The sequence below is a fragment of the Aedes aegypti genome, chromosome 2 (genome assembly GCF_002204515.2).
Source record: "Aedes aegypti strain LVP_AGWG chromosome 2, AaegL5.0 Primary Assembly, whole genome shotgun sequence".
NCBI classification, from domain to species: domain Eukaryota; kingdom Metazoa; phylum Arthropoda; class Insecta; order Diptera; family Culicidae; genus Aedes; species Aedes aegypti.
In genome coordinates this window covers 277597985-277610731 of record NC_035108.1, presented here as the reverse complement: position 1 = coordinate 277610731, position 12747 = coordinate 277597985, and the positions used below count along the sequence as shown (strand labels likewise).

The window sequence follows — 12747 nt, the reverse complement described above, 5'->3', positions numbered from 1 at the left end:
TTGAAAAATGAAATTTTCTAAAGATATTTTGAGTGTTATTTTCTATTTCTGCCCAGACATGTTTTGTATTTGTATTTGTATATTTGTTAATTCATCTGACTCTGTGTCTTAATGAACAGTTGAATTTATAAAATTACAATCAACAAATGTTAACTGGGCTTTTACAATCAAATTCGTGTAGCTAAAATACATGTCACTGGGTCGAATTTTGATTTATAGGAGGACAGATTTAGAAATAGGGCTTTTCGTGGTTTTCGAGTATAAACAAATTTTAAGTGTAATTAAATATTAATATTTAACCCAACATGTCATTCTTCCGGTGGTTTTTTTTTTACAATTTATATGGATACAAAAATGATGTACTACAATAATGCCCAGAAAAGGCAAAGTACTGATACTACGGTTGAGCATTTTTCAATTCTATCAGCTCTATCGTTGTTAGGTTAACATTTGTCTAAAATATGCTATGCGCTTGGTCATTTTTTCGGACTTCAGACCCTTCCAGGTGGGACAAGTGGTCTTTTGTCCATACAAAGACTTTAAAATTTGTATGGACCGTGATCCTCAGACAGACACCCATCCACCATAAATGATAACGTGGTTAATGAATGACCCGTATATGCTCTACTTCAATATAAGACAAGATTAATTTTTAAACTATTTTAAGTATTCCAACCCTCTAAGCAGAAACTAAATAAAGAGAATCAGAAAAATAGATTCGACTACTGTAGCTTTCGATTTCACTGTAGTTGCTCATCTGCTCGACAAAAGATAAGCAATAAGGGCGGAATAGGAAGGTACAATACTCAAATCTTCTTCTTGATTCTCTGTATACCGTCGATGGGGGTGACAATGCACTATGGTCCAGGAATCAGTTTTACGCGGAAAGATGCATTTTGAGCTTTAGAATGAAACATTAGACAAAAACGGTCTTCTACAAAGTTGTTTGTATTAGTTAAGCCCTTTGTTTGGTGTTATTGAAAATTAGGGTGGACCACATTTTCATAGAAATTGTGTAACTAACTTTCTTATTTGTAGAAATTATATTATACATGCTTCAGCAAAATTGTAGACCATTCAATTTCAAGCAACTTTGCCAAAAAAAGTTTTTTTGTATCTCTTAAATTGACCGATTTAGAGCTTTTTTCCTACGGTGACATAGGGTGGTCCGAACAAAACTGGTTTTCTGGCTCTACAGTTTTCAATTCAAATTTCTCATCAAAGAAGTCCAAGAAACACTTTTAGAGCTTTGAAAAATGCGTAATTTGGTGAGTGAAGAAACTCGCTATCTCCTTCCGTTTAGGAGTTATTGTTGTTTTTCTCTCAAAAACATGCCTACTTTGATTGTGAATATCTCTGATTGGGGCAAACATAAAAAATATCTTTTGACGGCATTCGAAAGACAAAATAAAATTATAAATTATATCAAAAAATTACAGATGTTTTATATATATATATATATATATATATATATATATATATATATATATATATATATATATATATATATATATATATATATATATATATATAATATTTTCCAAATCGGATTATTCTCTAGATCTGAAAAAAGCATTAATGATAAACCTCCCATTTTAAATCACATTTTGATATAGACTTTTTTGTACTAAATGATGTACATAAATTTACTTCCTCATTGTTAAACTTTGAAAACTTGATGAAAATTTTTTTTTATCAATTTATTGTACGAAAAAATGGTCAAAATCGATTTGTTGACTGTTTTTATTAGAGTGTCATATAGCACCATCCACATCAGTGATAGAGGATGGGTGTCTTCAGAAGAAATGTCAAAAATGCCTCAATGAACAACTTTGCAGAAGAAAGTTTTATGCTAGGACGCTTCTGTCACAAGTGTATTGGTAATCACTTCTCTTCGTGTTCTTTCCGATTCTCGCTTTTACACAATCGGTTTCGACGCTTTCATGCTACACTCCACCCAGTACGGTTCAGCTATCACTGAATTAATTTACAACAATCTGATTTCGACTACAGACATCTAGCGCATTTCTGGTCTGCTGAAAATTGCCGGTGCGAGCGCTTAAGTTGACCCCCTAAAATGATAGTTTTTACCGCACAATTTTTTTGCGTGTAGCAGCAGACAAAACTATCCGTCATCAACGATGTACGGTACCGACGCCAACCTCGGTACAATCTAGCGCGACTGAAACAACCGTTGCAAAGCAGCCATTAACGACGCTGCCGAAAGCATTATCGGATATGTGGAACGGAGCTCAAGTAACGATTGGTTCGACGAAGAGTGCCAGGAGGTTTTAGAGGAGAATAATAAGGTGCGAGCTGCAATATTGCAGCATGGTACGCTCAAAACGTGGAACGATACAGACTGAATTGGAAACAGCAAACCCGCCTATTCCGGGACAAAAAGAGCCGCCTGGAAGAGGTGGAATGCCAAGAGATGGAGTTACTGTACCTTTCCCAAGAAACGCGGTAGTTCTATCAGAAGCTCAACACATCCTGCAAAGGCTTCGTGCCGTGAGCTGAAATGTGCCGGGATAAGGATGGGAGCTTCTTGACGGACGGACGCGAGGTGATCGAAAGGTGGAAGCAGCACTACGATGAACACCTGAATGGCGCAGAGAACACAGGCACAGAAGGTCAGGACAGCGAAGGCAATGGCTACGTCAGCACAGCAGACAGTGGAAACCAACCAGCTCCCACGATGGGGGAAGTTAAGGATGCCATTCAACAGCTCAAGAACAACAAGGCCGCTGGCAAGGCTGGTATCGGAGCCGAACTCATCAAGATAGGCCCGGACAGGTTGGCCGATTGTCTGCATCGGCTGATAGTCAGAATCTGGGAAACGGAACAGCTGCCGGAGGAGTGGAAGCAAGGCATTATATGCCCTATCTACAAAAAGGGCGACAAACTGGAGTGTGAAAATTATCGTGCAATCACTATCCCAGATTCTCTTTCGTTGTCTATCACCTATAGCAAACGAGTTCGTGGGTAGTTATCAAGCTGGTTTTATTGACGGCCGCTCGAAAACGGACCAGATCTTTTCCGTGCGACAAATCCTCCAGAAATGCCGTGAGTACCAGGTTCCTACGCACCATTTGTTCTTCGATTTCAAGGCTGCATACAACAGTATTGACCGTGTAGAGCTATGACAGATCATGGACGAGAACAGCTTTCCAGGGAAGCTCACAAGATTGATTAGAGCAACGATGGACGGTGTGCAAGACTGCGTGAAGATCTAAACTTAACCCATCAGTGATATCCATAGTCTATCGCCATCAATGCACTTGTGATGGAGTAGACAGCATGATATTGATATGATGTAGATTGATCCGAATTGTATCGCAGTCGGCCTGTACAAATCAGCAAATTTCAAGCGTTCATAGTGACAGCGAGCAACTCTGGCGCACACTCCAGTTCGTTCGAGTCTCGGCGGGGACTACGATAGGGCGACGGACTTTCGTGCCTGTTGTTCAATATTGCGAGATCCGGACAATTTGTTTGCTTCACGGACGACATGGATATTATTGGGAGAAAATTTGAAACGGTTGCAGATTTATTCACCCGCCTTAAACGCAAAGCAACAAGAGTTGAACAAATGCTGAATGCGTCGAAAACAGAGTACATGCTTGTTACGATAGACGGGAATACCTTCGAGGTGGTGGACGAGTTCGTCTACCTCGGATCCTTGTGGACGGCGGACAACAACGTTAGTCGGGAACTATGAAGGCGCATCATCAGCGGAAGTCGTGCCTACTATGGGCTCCAGAAGAAATTGTGGTCAAGAAAGATTCACCCCCACACCAAATGCACGATGTACAAAACGCTCATAAGACCAATAGTTCTCTACGGGCATGAAACGTGGACTATGCTCGAGGAGGACTTGCAAGCTCTTGGGGTTTTCGAACGCCGAGTGCTAAGGACGATCTTCGGCGGCTTGCAGGAGAACGGCGTGTGACGGCTAACGATGAACCACGAGCTCGCTGAACTCTACGGCGAACCCAGTATCGTGAAGGTAGCTAAAGCTGGAAGGATACGCTGGGCAGGGCATGTTGCAAGAATGCTGGACAACAGCCCTGTGAAGATGGTGTTCGCTACGAATCCGGTTGGAACGAGAAAACGTAGGGCGCAGCGAGCTAGGTGGATTGACCAGGTGCACCAGGACCTGAAGAGCGTGGGTCGCAGTCGAGGATGGAGAGAAGCGGCCATGAACCGAGTGAATTGGCGAAATATTGTTGGCGAGGCTTTATCAAAATAATTGATGTAAAGCAAAATAAATAAAAAATACGTCACAAACATTTCTAGACATAGTCGTTCAGATACCATATAAGTTGATTTTACAATCGAATAGGTTAAATGCTCATCATTCAAATTATTGAATGATCAAATAACATGGTATTGATTAAGTATTCGACAGATACTTTAGGTAGCACTTGGTATTGCATGTTACCCCACATCGGAGGTAGCATAAAAAAATGTTCATTTTTAACTTTCTCCTGATCCCAGGAAACCAAATAAAAAAACTTTCAAAATGCAATAGTAATTAAAGATCTTCAAGAGTTTCTGTTACCATATCGATTACTCCCCAATGAAATGGATAGTTGACCACGTTCAAACAATGTTATCTTCATTAAATTATTTCTTAGAAAAAAAAAACCCTAACACATTAAGGCAAGCTCTACTGCCTGAACTTCACCGAGTAATGCCCAAAAATGCGCTCCCCTTGTTTTCCAGGAAATAATTTCATCAGTGGAAAGGTGGCACTTTCCGCTTCGGAAAGGCAATAAAAGTGAATTAACATAATTGTTGATTGGGGATGAGACTCAAAAGCACACACACACACACCTGAACATCCGCAATGAAGCGGAACCGCGTGTGCAAAATAAGTAACAAATTTGTACAGTGAACTCGAGAGCAGAAAAACTTTTTACCTCTAGACATCTGCAGTTCCACGAATTTGTTTTTTTTATGAATGAAATTCATACGCAACTGACAAACTTTGTGTTTGCCCAGCGACTAAAAGATAACACTTTTCCTTACACTCATAAATTAATCTAGTTGTGTAAATTTGTACCTAACCACCGAAAAATGTGATGCTACAACCTTTGTGGCATATAAAAGTTGAGCGAGTCGGTTACTGTGGCATTCAGTCTCAATTAAAATGAAAAGAACAATCCTGCTACTTGCACTTTTGGGCTTTGCATTTGCCCAAAGGCAACCCGCGAGGGATGTTATCACCAAATTCAAAGAGGTTGCTCCACAGTACTTGGACCTGTTGAAAACCGGAGAAACAGAATTGAACAAAATCCGATCAGAAACAACTGACTTGATTGCCAATTTCCACGTGGATGTCATTCAAACAAAGGAGAGCTTCGTTGTGGACGCCATCAGCAGAGAAACTGCAATGCATTTTCAAATCAATAATCAGCCAGAATCGGTTGACATCGTCTGCTTGGGATTCTTGAATACGACTGTCGATATGAGCATGAACCTCGCTGGCGTTGGATTCACCAATTGTATCAACAACGTGGACGACGCCTTCAATGGACTAGTTGGAAACTATTTCAACGTCCTAGGAGTTCAGGAAGGACTGCTAAATGAACTTCGTCTGCTGGATGTTTTCCGTGGAGATAACGTGTTCTACACTCCACAAAACATCATCGACAAGCTGAACAAGAAACTGAGCGAGCAGAAAATCAATCCCGAGACATTTTCGGAAGACTTGGAACAGGCGGTGGAGAATCTGAAAAATGATTTAGAAAATATTCTCACCGCATACGGTGGGTGCATGACCCAGGCGGATCAATTGCTGAAGAACGGCGTGGATATGATGATGATGCAACTCACATTTAGCTGTCTGGGCACGGTCATTGTTCCGTAATGGAATTGTTGAAATAATAATAAAGGATTGGATGCAGTTTGTTTTCAAAATGATATCTTTGTTTCTTTTTTTGTGGAATACATGATTTACTTCCACTAAAATCGATTTATCGATTAGCGCATTTCCAACACACGCATACCAGGAACCACGATATTATTGAACTTCAATGAACCTATTGTTTTTCTTTCGCAGTGTCTTATGTTATGTCCTAACCTGTCCAAAACTCCTACATTGTTCTGAAATTCTCGAAGGACTGATTAGAATAATGCCATCTAGGGTTTGTGAATAACTTGAAAAACCTTTGCACAAATCCTTGATGTAGTTCATGGAAGATTCCACGCTGAAATTCCTGTTAAAATTCATGAAGTAAATCCTTGTGTGATTAGTATGAATTCCACCGATGGAATACCATATTACGTTTCCTTGTAGTGTCTCATAATTCTTTAGATTTATAAGAACTCCTGAAAAAAATCTGCTAAGGAATCTCAATATAATTTTGGGAATTTCCAACGGATTTCTTAGAGGAATCTTTAGAAGAACTCTTCACAGGATATCTGTAGAAAATTTGGAGTCATTACTGAAAGAAAGGCTCGAGGAATTTATTTTGTAGCTTTCGTCAGATTGATTTTGACGTTCGTACTGACGAGGGCAAAGTCCCCAGTAAATAACCAATAGTCAAATCTCCAGACCTTTTTCAAACGGTTCAAAACCCATTGAAATAGCTGGACCCGTTGAGGTATTTGATCAAGTAGCATTTTCGATTTTACTTTGCCACTTTAACCCGTAAAGTGGCAAGACGGACCTTAGTTCACAAAAATGCTTCGATCTCAGTCAATAGTCATCCGAAACCAATTCTTTAAAAAGTTATAGAAAGGGGATTAGTGTACTTACTTTGGTGAATTACCCATCCCTCCATACTCCTCCTCACTTTCGTTTGATTCAAAAAACCTTGGCTTTTTAGTTTTTTTTTCTATAGCAATTTTAATAAGCATCACGAAAACATGTATATATTTGTTCTCAAAACTGGTCAAAATGATGAACTTAGACCACCGTAGGCATTTTGGGCTATTATGGCCCTCTCGGAAGAGCAAACCGGGAAATCCGGATTTATATGAGAGTGTTCATGTAAAAATGGTTGTATCTCAATCATATACGAATTAATTCGAATTCTGTAGCCAGCTTTCGGAAGCAAACCCTTAGACTTATGTTTTTGGTGACGCTGGAAGTTGACGCATCCCCCCTAGCCCATCCCCCTAGGTATTTGATTTGATTTTTTTTTATGATTTTTATGCAAAATTTTAGAAATTTTGCTTATTACCGCAAAGAGGGTGTTTTCAAAGCAGTTTGTATCTTCCATATATATTGCAAAGATGAAAGAATTCCTTCCTAGCTTACAATGACCTGTCTGGGCCTTCTGGAACTGATCTAGGCTGCAGTGAATACGAATTTTTTAGAAGGGCTTTTATAGATGGCTTAATATTGGTCGTAAGTCATCTGTCTACTTTTGGAAGAGCGCGATTTAATAGGAAGTATCACATCCGTTGGTGAATTCCTGAGATTTGAAGAGATTACCAAGAATCCGGTAGAAGCTTTTAGGAGTACTATACGAATTTCTCGAAATCAGTAGACATTCTTGGAATCCGAAGTCCTCGGATTTCAGTAGGAATACTTCTTGGATTCATGTAAATATTCCAGAGTATTCTTCAATTCTGGTAAGGAAAATTAGAAACAGAAAGAGTTTTGGACTTTTAATAGGAGTTAGCGCTAGTGGGAGTAATGAATTCTAGTTGTTTATGGTATATGTTCTAAATTTTTTAATGTTAGATCCAGGGACGAAAATACTCAATCCACACTCGCCTACACTGACGCTTGCTGGGTAGAATCCTCGTTGAAATTTAATTGTTTATATCCTCACCTTGACAACACAACAAAGATTGGCAACGCGCTTGCTGCAAGATTGTCAGTTTCCTTTCAACCTGCTGATACTCAACCGCTGTGTGATAATCGGAAACAAAAAATTATTTTCATTCGAAACAGCTTGACTTTTTTACATTACGCTTCGGGATGTTGCAATTTTTGCACGAAGCACACTAAAGACGCGTCAATATCGTCGATGTATCGGATTATTCACTACCCGTATAGCAGCATATTTTTTAATTAACATGAACCTCATTAATAATCAATTTTCTAAAACTGATACTCTTCTGGTTCTGATAATCAAAAACACCAACGACATACGGGCATCGTTGTTTGTTTTCTTCATCTATTTTTGTGCCATCTTCATTTGTACCAAGGTATCTAGAAGGGAGGTAGTCCAATATGTCAGATTTCTCATTCCGCCATTTTGAAATTCCAAGTGACAGCTGGCAAGTTCGTTTTGGTTGTTTGGACATCAAGTGCATGGCGTGACAAAGTATGTATAGAAGTATACAATGTTTCTTTTACACCCGTATGTGTGTAGTATACGCGGCATAGTACCTGAATTTCCTTTACTGTGTAATGTACTGATAGTAGAATGAATATGATTAATTAAACTCATCGAATCAACCGTCACCGTCAGACGGCAACACCATGGCACATCCTGTCTTTTATCAGTGGTTCGTCGGTGGTGGGTGGCTCTCACCCGAAAAACTATTTGGAATTTCTTCAATAGATACGCATTATATGCAAGTATTCACCAACTTTTTAAATTTGTAATTCACTTTTCTGCGTTCCAAAACACCGGAATACTACATTAACGATGAAAATTAGATTCGCGAATATTTTCACTTTACTGTATTTATATTTGTTGGAGTAAACAATCATTTATCACCCCATAGAAACGGTAGAGAGAAAAGCAGTGTACACAAACCCACCAGCTAGCCAATTCGCCAGCTGTCACTTCCACCTTCCCCGCAGCTAACCACACCGCGTACCCACTGACTGCTTAGATCGGTAAACCTGTCATTTAACAAACCTTGATTGGTACAATCATATTGGTGGTGGTGCGGCTACTTTGATGGTGGGATAAATGTCAGTGAATTGAGTATAGTTCGTCCCTGGTTGGATCCCAATGGACCAATGCACGAGTGCACTAATTTGACGTTTCAGCGGTGCCGAATTCACTGGTTCCCATGGTCACATAAATAACATGGCACCGCTCAAACGTCAAATAGTGAACTCGTGCGTCGGTCCATTGGTGATTACTGGAGGGAGCTTCAAGACTCCAGTACGAATTTTGATAATGCAATGGGAGTTCTAAGTTATCAAAACTTCTGAGCTCTGAGATTTAAGTTGAAGAGGAACTACCACTGGTTTTATTCTTAGTATTCTAAGATTTAGGCTAGGATGCCAAAGATTTATAGTTTTCTTGATTTACAGTAGGAATTCTGATATACTTGTGGGAACTCTGTAATTCCAATGAACTCTGATATATTAAAGACAATCTACGATGCCGGAAGAAGTTATGGGGGGCAGAATTGAGTTCCGGTTGAAATCCATGATATCAATGACAATGCCCCTGGGATTTCGTGTAAGGTTTCCTAGGACTTCAATTGAAATTCTGTGATTCTTGTGGGAGTTCATAGACCCTGAAAGCAATTCTGACATTTCTTTGGGTGGGAATTTTGAGATTTTTGAGGGATTTCTACAAATCTTGTAGGAACTCTAAGGATTCCTATATGAATTCTGGGTTTTCGATGAAAGTTCTGGGTTTTTAGTAAGAAATCCGGGATTCTTTGGAATAGAATATAATAGAATAGAAATCGTTCAGGTTTTATTGAGGGTGTTAGAAATTTTTGGTGAGAATGCTGGATTTAATGGGTGATCAGAAATTTCGGCGCGAGTTCTTGGCATCCAGTTGGAATCCTTGGATTCCTGTAAGAATTCTGAGATTTTTATGGGAGTTCTGGGATTTTAGTAGAAATTGATAGTACTGGTTTTATGGGGAGTATTATAAGATTTAGAATTAGAGAATTCTTAGATTCCGGTAAGATTTCAATTGTTTTTGTGGGAATTCAGGAATTCAAAAGATCGACAAACAAGAAGAATTTTCGTCGGGCGGTCGGATCGCGGTTCAGTAAAACTATCCCGAAAAGTGGCCCCATCGAAATGCCCTGTGCAGTGAAAAGTGCGTCAAAATGTTCCGAAAGGTGCCGGGAATGCGGGACGCGTGCAGTTTGCGACCGATCGATCAACTAGGATGCTGAGAAGCGGATTTTTCACTGCAAGAAGTTCCCCCAAGTTTCACCAAGAGTCAAAATCCAGCCTTTTCCTGCGTTCTTCTGTTTTATGAGTATGGTGGGAGAGATTGCGACTGACAGTTTTGGGGGTGTGTGAGTGTTAAAGAGCGCCCGATAGGGTTATAAAAGGGACGATTCTCAAATCGCGCCTCGAGCGACACACGGATCAACAACTGCTCTGGGATAAACAGAAGAGTGGGAAGTGCAGTGAAAAGTGCGTGTTGGCGGCCCACGGGAGGAAGTGGGTCCTCCCGGCAATGTCTGCGAGTTTAAATTTGCGATCTTTCCCCGTTGATGGTGGAATTCAGTTTTGGAAGTTTCAGAAGAGTTCTGAAACAATGAATCACATCTGATGTGCGTGAGTGAACTGTTTTTTTTTTGTGCGGAGGGATTTTTGCATTGCGTGATCCAGGGATGAACGACTGGATGTTGCACAGATTAGACCCCCATCTGCCGGCAGTGCCGGCTCAATATCCAAATTGAAATCGAAGATCTCGGCAGTTGAGAAATTGAAATCCGAAACGTATGCTCCCACTAATTCCGTGGCGTAGTTGGCTACACGTTACAGATTTTTAAGCGAGTGATCATGGGTTCGATTACAGTAGAGCCACAGATTGGATTAAACGGAGAATATCTCATCAAATAGAGTTGCAATTTCGCAGAACACATTTTACCTTCGTGAACCATAAATGTATAGAGCATCGCAATCAATTATAATATGGTTAAGTATGTTTTTTTCGTCCGTAGGGAATAAAGTGCCAACCATATTCCTGGCAGCGGTGATTCATAACTGTTTGTCACTGAAAGCACACCACAGTTATGAATCAAAGATAAGACTATCCCGAAAGAAACGCACAAACGTATGCTTTCACTAACACACCATTCGTTTACTTCGTAGATAGGTTGCTTTTATGATGTTGTGATCCATAATATTAATTTGATCCATAAGAAGGATTCTCCTCTCATAGTGATCCACATCTGTGGGATTGACTACGTTTAAAATTTCTATCGAAATCAACACTTTTTCGTAAACAATCGCAAATTTAGAGGAATATTGATGATAATTGGTGGTGGTTCGATCGGTACTACGCCACCCTGATAGTTTTTTAGTTTGTAGTTGAAGTGCAATTATTAAAATTGAAGAGAAAAAAAATGCAAGGGTCTTTTTTATTTTTAGTGCAAAATTTACTCTAACTTTAGTAAGGGCGACTGCCTCTAAAAGAGTGCTTTACGAGGTGCTAGTTTTTGGTGCTACAGTGCTAGTTTTCGGCTGGAGTTTCAATTTCTACACGGCGTACTTTCTAGGAGCTTTCGGGTGCATCTGGTGAGTTTGTTCCTTTACAAAGGGAATAACGTTGCATTTCAAATAGCGGACTTTGGGGCAAGTGTGCCATAGGGGCAAGTGTGCCACCCCTGCTTTTTATAAAAACTACAATATATATTTTTTTTCTTTGAGCTTAACAATATGTTCCTTCATAGTTCACAATATAATAATCAAAATATGATGACCATTGCTCTATTTTACACGTATTTACATCGATTTTTGCAAAGACAACCAAATTTGAGTGGATTTTTATAAGATTTCGTTGTTTCCAAATAGCATGGTAAAAGGTAAATTATTACCAGATTTTTCTAACGTACTGTACATCGTGAAACTATTCAAATGTGTAAGTTATTGTGGCATTTGAACGAAAAAAGTATTTAGTTTTACATACGAAACCCAGTTTGGTTGAAATGTATAGTTATTGGGGCAAGTGTGCCACCTATTTGGTAAACAAAAATTGTTGAAGTGAAATTATAAAAATGTAAACATCATCAACAAAATCATAATAATAAACTAAAATGAGGCACCGGTAGTGGTTTCTGAAGTATAGTAGGGGAATAACTAACATGTTTGCCCCCCAAAGTGATTTTATCTCAAAATATTCAATAATAACATGTTTTTCGGCTTATTAAGTACCGTTTTACATATCTGCATTAATATTTTACCATTATTTAGTGCTGATCTAGTGTAATATTATACATATTTGTTGTAATATAAGGGTACTACTTATATTGTATTGAATGGAGAAAAAAATAACCATTTTAGTTATTCGAATGAGTAATAGAGAGTTACGCATGTTTTGAACCTTGTTATAAAGAACCACCTTATTACGGTAAACTTAAAATTATTTTTTAAATTATCGATTAGCGTCTGCTTTTTAAGTAATATTAATAGGAAATAAAGAAAATTTCATTACAAGTAGAATTACATGCGATGTTCATTCGGTGGCCGTCTTGCCCCATATGGGTGGCACACTTGCCCCATAGTGTCGAAAAATAGGTTATTTTGGATGATATTTGAGAAGCTCCAAAACAAATACTTTTTGAAATTATTTTCATTTCAAATGGCACACTGGTTATGAAAAGATGTGAAACTATCATCATGAGGCTAAATTGGTGGATTTTATAAGCTTTGGGCAAAGTTAGAGAACAATTTGCTTAAGGTGGCACACTTGCCCCAAATTCCGCTACGGAGAGTTTTTCAGTTTTAATCATTTTTACGGTTTCATCGGATTTCGTGTATGCTTGAGTGTCCGTCGGTAGTTACGTAGCAGACTTTGCATTGTAGTTCGACATATTTTCTCGTTATTTTCTAGATCGTTTCCTTCG

The 12747-nt window shown here is 39.0% G+C and overlaps 1 protein-coding gene across 2 annotated transcripts in view; it reads right to left on the bottom strand.

Moving 5' to 3' along the window:
- Window positions 1–12747, bottom strand: part of LOC5578593 — a 230297-nt gene that overhangs the window by 176951 nt on the left and 40599 nt on the right. The gene's annotated exons all lie outside the window — the stretch shown is intronic.